Genomic DNA, 9,323 nt, shown 5'->3' on the forward strand with positions numbered 1-9,323 from the left:
GTTATATGATGTATAGAGATTTATAAATTATATATATACACATACTGGCATACAACCCGTATAATACACTATATATAACCTACTTTGTATAATAAACTAAAAACACGAATAAAAGACTAATATTCTAAACTATGGATACCTTGAAATTTCTTCTATTTACTCAAGTTGCACCCTTGTTCTCTCTAACATGAATCAATTTAAAATTTTATGTTAATCAGTATTTCAGTGTAAAATTACTTGACGCTTAATAATTGAAAATAAAACAACTAAAAACTACAAAGCCCCATGGCCTCATCTTTCAGATCTCCTCAATCCTTCACTCATTTTACAATTTGCCTTGAATACAGATTGTAAATAAGCATGACTAATACTTTTATACACAACCGGGTTTCTCACAAGGGGTTTTTCTCATGTTTATTAGGTTTCCTTCTAAATTATTGTATAAACACGATAATACTACAGTACTCCGTCAGTGATCTAAATTTTACCGTTTAAATAAAAATACTTTTATACGCACGTCTTAAATAGGTATATATATCTAACTAGGTTATAACCCGTGGTACCCACGGGTCGCTCTATTTTTAAGGATATTAATATTTTATTAGTTTTATTAAAACGGTTTTTTTTTATAAAATTTGTGAGGATATATATTCAATAATTCAATGTTAATCGTACATAAAAATATATTAAATTAATGATATAGTTTATCTTAAGAAAAGCTCCACTAACTATGAAATGACATTGATCAACTCATTTAAGGCTGAATAGGATGTTTTGGATAGAAATGCCCTTTCAAATTTCAATTAAAGGGATTTCTGACTTAAGTTGTTAAACGCCTATTAATAGACCATGGCCATGAGCAGCTAGCAGTCGTCATCACTTCTTCATGCAAGTCATGAAAAAAAATTTCTGCAACAAACCTTCAAAAATTGTTAGACATGCAGCAATATTCAATAAAACAGTAACCAAAATGCAATTTCAATTTCCAAATGCACAATATCATAAATACGGTACCTTAATATGAAAATAAATAACGTGTATTTTTAAGGGGTAACTTTGTAGAATAGTAACCAAGTTTTAAAAGTGTTCCAATTAGGTCACTTAAGTTTCAAAAGTGTTTCAATCAGGTCACCCAACATTCATTTTTCATTAAAATTAAGGGTCTTTTCATCTATTTCATAAGTAACCAGTAACCATGATGATGTGGATTTTTGTTTCTTTTTTCTCTTTTATTTGATGCTAACTTTGAGTGATAACGTGAATTGTAACTTGTTTTTTTTAATTTTTAATGTAATTAAAGTGTTTTTATTTTTAATAAATATAATTTCATATATTAGAATAATCTGATCCCAACATTTTATCCTTCATTTTTTTCTTGACCTATAGAAAAAAGGACATGAGTTGATTTGAATGTTAAGTTATCTAATTGGGACAAAAACGATCCGAGTGACCTAATTAGAACACTTTTGAAACTTGGTTACTATTCTGTGACATATTCCCGTATTGTTAAAAAGGGAAAATTGAAAACTAATCAAAATTACTATCATTATTGTTTTCTTATTTAAGTTGATTGAAATATTTTACAAAACAATTGAATATGTATGTATTTATTGATTGAATGATTGAAACAGACCGTAAAAGTCTTGAATTTTTTTGTGAATTTTTTTGAAAGTTATAGACACAACCTTCAAATTTGCAAACTTAAATAAATAACTTGAATTAAAATTTTAGTTTTTAGAATGACATTCAAACTTCCGAAGTTAAAACTTATTATACAAATTAATCAACAATTAATGCGGCTATAATTCTTTAGTACAGCCTTGAAAATCCTCGTCCTATACATAATAGAATCTCGTGTAAATATATGGTATCACGAATGCCCATTTCTTGAATTTATTGAAAAAAAATTGTCAACATAGAAACATATTAATTAGCGGGTTTACCACGTCATACAATGAGCTAGAAAGTGAAAATTAAGTGGTCTCATTGATTGACACGTGGCATAAAAAACTTTATCTATTATATAAAATAGAATAGATTAAGCTTCACCCCTCTGAGGAAATAAATCCCCCAGAAACTATACTATTCGAATATTAATTAATCAAAATATTTATGGGTTGTTCGATTTGTTTTTGATAATGAAATTTTTTATTTAATAAACACGAGTTGTACAATTTGTTTTTGAAAACGACTTTTCTATTTAATAAACGTACACAAAAATTATTTGTGATTGTAAAGTGAAGTGTCCAAATGAGTCGGAAAGGATCTACTTCTTTGATAATTCTAATTGGTGTAGTGTGTCGAAAGGATCAACTTCTTTGATAATTCATTAAAAGACTGGTATTGTATTTTGCATGAATGCTTTTCAGATCAGTTGGTTATTCAACTGTTGCATTTGCTCTTGCTGTTCTTGAAGGCTATTAAACCTTGAAAACATTACCAACATACCCCCCATTACCAGGATGAAAGGGTGGGTAAACTTGTAACTTTGATGGTTTTATTGGTTTTTTTTTTTTTTTTTTTTTTTTTTTTTTTTTTGAAAGGCAAAACAACTCAAGTTAATCTTTTTGGAAACAACTCAAGTTAATCTTTTTGGAAAAGTGTTAATTTGGCTCGGCTCGGCTCGGTTAGAAAGTGAGCCTAGCTCGGCTCGTGACAATTTAAATTATGTAAACAACGGTTGAACAATGTACAAAGGCTTTACCATTTAATTTTATAATATCTTTTATATTATATTTGTAGAGACCTATAATGGCATACATAATGAAGATGAGTCCGAATTCAAAATTAAAATATAACTAATTTGAGTAGAAATTATGACAACCTGCTCATTTAGAAAACGGATTCTTTGCTCCATGCTAGGAATCATAACTTTGGGTGACAGATCAAGAACAAAATCCTTCTAACTGTTGCAACTTATATAAAGCTGAACATAGATCATCTAACCAACATAAATAAGCCTTAAAGAAATCTGGTTTAGAAAAATAATAAGAGACTAACTCATCTATATCCTCATTGTTAATAGCCAAGATGCTGACCGGGTGAAGCATTTAAACCCTGCCAAAGAATGCAACCCATTCATAATCTGTTATGAATACAAAAAAACATATTGAAATATGACAACAACTTGCATTATTATAAATGCACTTACATACAAATCCCATGGATTCAGTTTGTGATTAACTAATCGACCTTTGGAGGAGTTAATGAAAAGTAAAGGACAATCATTTGACCCAATGTATTTCTCTTAGTTGCTCTGAATCACATGCAATAAAAAACAACAATCTTATAATTTGATAGATGTACTAATAAAGAGGCGATCAGAAGTGGAATGTTTTATATGGCTACATAAGCAGAGGATACCAATAGTTAATAGTAAATTATATAATAACTTACGTTCTATGCAGTGGTATAAGAATTAAACTCAATAGTCTTAGATCATAATAACAACCTGATAACCCCATAATTTAAACAGTGGATGGAAATAGTATGAGTATGAAAACAATCCACAGTAATATTCACCTAAAATATTAAATGAGCAAAAAAAAAAAAAAAAATTCAGATGACCCGTGACCACAAATTCTAAGGTATATATGGAATTTTTTTTCTAGTTAAGTGGTGTGGGGAGGCCATCCTTCAAAAGGCGTTCCTTAGTTCCCTTCAAATACATAATCTAGAATAAAATTGCATCGAGCTATATCACAAACATGTAAAGAATATTGTGACCTATCTTGACTTAAACTCATTCTAACCCATATCCATCCTGGCCCAGTTTTTTATCAGCCTAGCCTATCCTGACCCAAACCCATTATGACCAAAACCCATTCTGACCCAACAACTAACCCAATCCAACTTGCCCATTTTGCAACCTCTAATTTTACACATCATCTTCTTTATGACCAGTAAATGAAACAGAAACTTAGCCGATACTATGTTGGTCGTAAGATTACCTAATGTATGCATAACATCCAATGGAAGGATTGCTAAAAGCTGCCAAAATGTAATAAAACTAACTTCAAGAAATATAAAAATATGCAATAGATACATGAGTTCGGTTAGTCTCTTCATACCTGTCCGCGATTGATATTTGGCCATTTATGAAGATTTAAGGCCTAGGGGTGCTAAACGGGTCGTGTTCGCGGGTTGGCAGGTTCAACCCAACCCGAACCCGAAAATTTTAGACAAACCCGAACCCGACCCGAATCCGAAAATCAAGCCATACATATGAACCCGAACCCGAACCCGACCTGAATACTCGCATACTGACCCGAACCCGACACGTTCAACCCGAATTTTTTATTATTTATTTTTTTCAGCAAATTAATATATTAAAAGTAACACGACTACAAAAAAAACACAAATTTATATAATAAAATTACATTAAATCATAAAAATTTATGTCAACTTCCATTTTTAAGTTATATTTATAGCATAAAACACACGTCCAATTTAATTTATGACATAAAACATATTTTAAACGATAAAATATAATATAAATGGGTTAAATGGGTCAACCCGCCAACCCAACTGGGTTGACCCGAACATGACCAGTTTAGCTAAACGGGTTCGCGGGTTCAACCTGAAACTGACCCAAACCCGTTTAGACTAAACCCAAACCCACGAATTTCGTGTTAGGTTTGTGTCGTGTTTTCGGGTCGTGTTTTCGGGCCGTGTCAGAAATTCACACCCCAATAAGGCCCATGCCATGTATATAATGAAAGTCTCAATAGCAAACTGAACTGCAGTCATCATTTCTGGGTTTGGGAGAACTTCTAGAACATGTAAAACATTAAGTAGGATGAATTGCGTTCATTACTCTGATCAAATCTTTTAAAAAACTTGGTATTAATTGCAGAACTTTGAGGATAAAAAGTTTCTAATAGTCTTGAGAGCAGCCTCTGTACACTATCTACTTCCACATGGTTGGATTACACAGCCATTAGAACAACAACATGAATCTAGAATCGTCCTATAGTCTTTTTCATTTTATCTATAAATTTAATAAAACGGTAAGACAAGTTACATACAACTATTCAAACAAATTATGTGTCTAATGGTTAAATGGTGAAACCAATAAAGGATAATATTATTTTCACTTCTGTTTAATCATATTACAACCTTCGGTTTGTTTACACAACATCGGTTAGCAACACTCACCTCACAAAGTCAAGGCGCCAACATCATAACCAATATTGTTCTTGAGCCAGTTCAGCCACTCTTTTATAACTTTTCTTATAAAATCCTGGGAATGATCAATGTTTTGTGCTGCATGAAATATATCACCTGCAACTAATAACATGAACAGATAAAGTGGCATCAGTTTATTGAAACCAATAACAACTTTTCATCTATTAACGGTTATTACTAATGGCATAATGGTTATAAAAAAATAACATGAACAAATAGGTTGTTTTATCGTAACCTACAAGCATAACCACATCATGTTAGTATCTTGTATAGCTTGTTTTGTTATGGCTATTAATTATCTAGTTGCGAGTAGTCAAAATCCGTTAATCATTTTAAAAAGGCACATAAAAGGGGTGACTCACCTGAATAGAAAACCCGAATGCCGGACTTGAGAAGGGAAGCAAATAAAGGAGTCAGTCACGCACTCGCCGATTCTTCCATGTTCGCCATGTCATACGCTAAAACTATATTATGACATAAAAAAAAACTTTAGTAATCGAACTCAGAATAATTAACTTAAATATGAACTTGGGTCTTCATCACCCTAAGTCATAACAAACCCCTCTTCGTCTCGAACCACCACCCTCGCGAAGATTCAAATAAAATTATGAGATTTGAGCACAAACCTCAACTTTCACCAGAGTTTCATTAGAACCAACAACATCCATGGCTGCAATACTATATAAACAGAGGAAAAACATAAGTTTCTTTAAATCTTTCACATAATAAATATAAAAAAACAACTAATATTTGAAGTGACCTGGTTATAAGCTTTGAAGGATAATCTTCTATGAAAGGCTCTCACTATTCCCACACATATATCTTATTTTCACGCCCTTTTCCACTCTATCTCTCTCTATATATACATAGATATATAGAGAAAGAGATCAAGAGGAGCGGTGTGTGAATATTAACTCTCGGAAACGGGAAAACATATAGAACATCACCTTCATGTAAAACCTGCAAAAACAATCATGAAATGATTGCAGTCACCGTATTAAAAACTTAAAGAGCAATCAGATTCAAGAGATGGTGGTTCAATGTATGTATTTTACTGTAACAATCTCAATTTAAAAACTATTTAGCATATCAAAAGAATAAACATAGCCTCTGCATCATTGGGTAACTTCATACTCTACATATAGATATTAGATACCATTTCATCCGACTAATTATAACTATAGTGGGGACATAACCATTAAGTTTTAACACTGATGCATTTCAAAAATTGGTCAAAAGCACATTACATCACTTCCCATTAAGTTTAGTTGTTCAACTTGTTGTTCATAAAGTCGCTTTCGCTTTAGACATTGTATGGCCGTTGAAATATAGCCAAAATGAAAGAAAACAACGTTAATAATACAGTTTGGACCGACTATCTGCTTCTGCTTATAAGCATAAACAGTTTAATCAGCAATCCCAAACACTTCTTAAGTAAAGCCTGTGAGTAAATTCGATCTATACCCCTTTTATTTTTGGCCTTGGTAAACTCCTTTGCCCTTTGTACCTCAGCATCATCTTTCTTCAAGAGTACATTTTCTTTCTTAGCAAGCGTATCAATCGTCTGCATTGTTTATAAAAACGGCGAAAATTAAGCAATTCAAGAGTAGTTCCAACTCTCGTAGGATGTTGGTGATCGAGTTTGGCTCAAGAGTAGTCCCAAATGAAGGGGTATGGTCCTAAAATAACAAACTGAAGGGGTATGGTCCTAAAATTACAGTTGAACCCAACACCAGCTGACTCGGACTTCAAAGCTGAAACAGTGACCACAAAACAGCCCAACCCAAATTAAATCAACACCTGTTCGGAGTTGACAAAATTTCAACTCATTTGATAGTTTCATATTTCTGTAAAAGGGTATTCAAATGAGTTGAAAACTGAAATGGGCTACCAAGATCTCGACTTGTTTGACCCGTTACCCCAAAAACATAGAGCAAAACACACAAAGAATTCAATAATATGTGTGTAACACAAACGGATGCCTACAAGTGTAGCAACATCGTTTTGAATCAGTGAGAGTAAAAAACAAAATATAAAAAAAACTTAATTACCAATATTAGTTATCTTCACCTCAACTATTTTTTATTATAAAACCCCTAAACGCAAGCCTATAATTTTAGGAACTTGACATGTGAAAGTTGGAGAAAACAAAAGTTTTAAGGTGTTGTTTTTTTCTCTCTATGTTTGTTTGAATAAGTGCGTTGTTTACAAAGAAAGCACGAATCATGAAGAAAACTTACATTTATGAAATTAGAGAACAAACCCACCTCAATTATCAAACAATACACATAGATTTTCAATCTTTATCCTTTGGGTACCGGTTATAAGATCGCAAACCAACAAACACACTATTTGCAAACAATAAAAAATCAATATAACAAACAATAATTTGGGGATACCTAAACACCATGGATTCTGAAGCGAAAAACGGATGACTAATGACCGGAACCCTAGCCGTCATAGCTGAAGGGGTGGCTAGGGCATTTTGTCCTAGTTTTCAGATCTGTAACATAAAACCACACCAAGAATGATAGCAAGAATCAAATAATAATCAAAACTATTCAAAATCCCCGTAAGCAAGCAACCGATCAAACATAAAAAATGAAACATAAATCAAAACCAAAAGAAGTCTAATCGATTAACAAAAGGATTAAGATGCAGTAGATAAAAAGTTAAAGATGAGAAAAAGTGTACATTGATGTAAAATCCGTGCTGGATGTCTGCAAGTAGAGAAGAATTACAACAAAACATTAGTTTTTCGTTGAAATTGTGACCTCAAATCTAGATAATCGATGGTGAAAAAGGTAACTTCAGAATCACCATTGTTGATTTGCTAAAAAAGATGCGGTGCAGGTAGGGTTCTGGGTGAGAACGATAGGGAGACGAAGGAGCTCTGGTTGAATTTTGAGAAATTCTCTATTTTCCAAGTGAACCTTACTGATGGCGGATCATCAACTATTGGTGCATCAACAGCATTAGCATTTTCTGACCAGAAAAGGGACTAAGGGAGTACATAATTTAGTTTACTATCAATCAAATTACCTATCTCTACACAAGCACGAACATGAAATACATAGATTCCATGGACGGAAAACAAAACAGCACAAATCCATATATACCTTCCACTGGTTGAGATCCTTCACCAGCAGCAAACTCAAAATGTGGGACTGACATCTCTTCCTCTTCCAGCTGCAATATTAAGGTAAATAAAATACAAAAATAATAATAACAATCTAATAAACGAATTCGAAAGGTTCAAGAAAATAATGACAAATCCCTAATGAATCTTTTGTCACCCAGTATATGGTATATAAATAACCATAAGTAAATATGTGAGTCGTATAGGGTGCATATCCTTTTTACATGAAACAATCATTTATTACCATCTATCATCTTAGATTCAAACTAAGCACATGAAAAAATCCTTGAAACTCAAGAATGATTCAATCAAGTCCTTAACAAAAATAGTGTGTTTATCGATGATCCAAAACTGAAAACCAAAACTGGTACAAAAACAATAAAAAAAGCAAAATACAGAAAACCAAATGTAATAAAATGCAACAAATTGGGGAAATCGAATACTGACCATCCTTCGAATTAGGGTTTCAAGTTTGCTATTCACAGAACAAACGGCAATTGTGACATTATTGAAACAATAGCAGATCTGTAAGTCAAGAAAGGCAAAGAATTATAAAATGGAAACCTTAAACATACCTCAAAGAATCGAAGCGGCATCAATGGAGAGGAGAAAACACAAAGATAGATGAAAAGAATGAAAGCGGCGTTTGTAGTTTAGGGTTTACAGAGAAAATGTTCTGATGTATTGCCTTTTATATAGATCCGAATTCAAGGTAACGGATGACCCGTATTTTATCGGATCCCGTGTCCAAACGAAAAAAACAAAGTGGACGTGATTTTCCCGCCAAAAAGCAAAATTTAGAGGCCTGAGAAGCTGACACATCAGCAAAAATTAACACATTTATTATATATAATAGATAAATACCCTTGGATAGGTTTAGTCCTAATCAACAAAACAGAAATGGTTTTGTAGGTTCATAGAATTTATTTATAGTTGGTCCCACGAGCACATGCTAATGTTTTCCTCCCAACAACATATATGTAACCTTTTCTTGTTT

General features: G+C 32.6%; 1 long non-coding RNA gene across 20 annotated transcripts; it reads right to left on the minus strand.

Moving 5' to 3' along the window:
• Positions 1–665: 665 nt before the first annotated feature.
• On the minus strand, positions 666–9,047 carry LOC110923217. 20 transcript variants are annotated; one of them, XR_004881856.1, is made up of 14 exons: positions 8,902–9,045; positions 8,307–8,376; positions 8,008–8,188; positions 7,882–7,907; positions 7,587–7,690; positions 6,652–6,751; positions 5,948–6,147; positions 5,814–5,865; positions 5,550–5,651; positions 5,158–5,289; positions 3,152–3,256; positions 3,001–3,057; positions 2,825–2,906; positions 666–909 (listed from the first exon to the last, which is right to left on the minus strand). It is a non-coding gene; the product is annotated as an uncharacterized LOC110923217 (long non-coding RNA). The 20 variants fall into 20 exon arrangements; XR_004881852.1 differs by having other exon boundaries at positions 2,825–3,057; XR_004881854.1 differs by lacking the exon at positions 666–909 and adding an exon at positions 3,951–3,990 and having other exon boundaries at positions 2,769–3,057.
• Between the last annotated feature and the right edge of the window lie 276 nt (positions 9,048–9,323).

This window comes from Helianthus annuus, chromosome 2 (genome assembly GCF_002127325.2).
Source record: "Helianthus annuus cultivar XRQ/B chromosome 2, HanXRQr2.0-SUNRISE, whole genome shotgun sequence".
Classification (NCBI taxonomy): domain Eukaryota; kingdom Viridiplantae; phylum Streptophyta; class Magnoliopsida; order Asterales; family Asteraceae; genus Helianthus; species Helianthus annuus.